At 37.9% G+C, this 1,209-nt stretch overlaps 1 long non-coding RNA gene across 1 annotated transcript in view; it reads left to right on the top strand.

Annotated features, from left to right (window-relative positions):
• The first annotated feature begins 476 nt into the window (after positions 1 to 476).
• Positions 477 to 1,209, top strand: part of LOC121304469 — a 5,956-nt gene continuing 5,223 nt past the window's right edge. The window contains exon 1 of the long non-coding RNA XR_005947961.1: positions 477 to 572. This is a non-coding gene — a long non-coding RNA (uncharacterized LOC121304469). The remainder of the gene's footprint in view (positions 573 to 1,209) is intronic.

Below are 1,209 nucleotides of genomic sequence, written 5' to 3' on the forward strand. Positions count from 1 at the left end.
GTATGAACACCCTCCATTCCCAAGGTGTTAACAACTATGAGGTTCTACTCTATTTGCAGAATTAACTGTTACATTTAGACTTTTGCGGTTCCCAAAATATGAGTTATCATAACGGTACAGTTAGAGAAAATTAAAATGGGTAGATGCCACTTAAAAAAATGCTCCAAAAAATTTACAAAATAGCCTGTCCTCAAGTGAGTTAAACCAGACAGGCATGGCAAACTTTGAAGCCCTGGTTAACTGCTTTAGGAACCAGTAGTAACATGAATACCAAACATGTGAAGCGCCCCCGTTGTGTCGCTAGCATGACGACCAACAGGAAAAGTTTTGTATTCTGGTAAAAACTACAAGAAAACAAAGTCGAGCCAACAAACATTTCAGCTGTTGCCTTTTCAATGGTTTACCTTATTTGGAAGTGTTTAGAAAGTCTTGAGATGCTGGGCGGAGTTTTGATTTATGAATATGCAGTTTGAAAGTTCCTCATTGATTAGGATATAAAAAGGCTGGCTTGGAGGCAGCCATGATCTGCTGTCGAGAATCACACTGAAAGAACGGTTGACGACCCACCCCAGGTAAGAAATACTGGATTTAAATTTGTCTCTTAATAAATTTAGAGTGAACTGATATTGAAACATTGGGATATCTCCTATGGTTTTACCGCCAGTATTTTATAAAGAGATTGGTCTTCAAAGGGGAAATCGTAACAAGAACAGCAGATCAATACTGAAGCACCTTTACGAACGTCCTGCTCAAATTTCAAATTCAAATCTTCAAATTTCTTTGTTTACCCAGCTCCCTGGAGATATAGATCTCAAATTTCAAGGGGTTCCTGGCAAGATCCAATAGCAAAAATCAACAGCAAAAGAGACATGGATATTTACAGGATTTGCAACCTTGCTCAGATTTATAATAAATATTTCATTTTAAACTCAGTGTTAGCTCTGAGTTTGGAACTGTTGACAGTTGCCTGGAGTTAACATCATCAGTCAATCAGCGCATGTTGCCAAGCAACTGTAAGCAGGGTGGAGCTCACCCAGGTGTTGAAGGCGGAACTTAAAAGATTTTGTTATAACAGGGAGTCGTTTGAATTGATAGAGAAAAGCGTCCATGTTTTGATTGCGTTCCTTTTGCAATTATTGTTGATGATTTCAAGTACATATTTTGACAAATGCATTTGTATAATCTGTCAAAGGCATTTGCATTTACATT

This window comes from Polyodon spathula, chromosome 38 (genome assembly GCF_017654505.1).
Source record: "Polyodon spathula isolate WHYD16114869_AA chromosome 38, ASM1765450v1, whole genome shotgun sequence".
Taxonomy (NCBI): Eukaryota; Metazoa; Chordata; class Actinopteri; order Acipenseriformes; family Polyodontidae; genus Polyodon; species Polyodon spathula.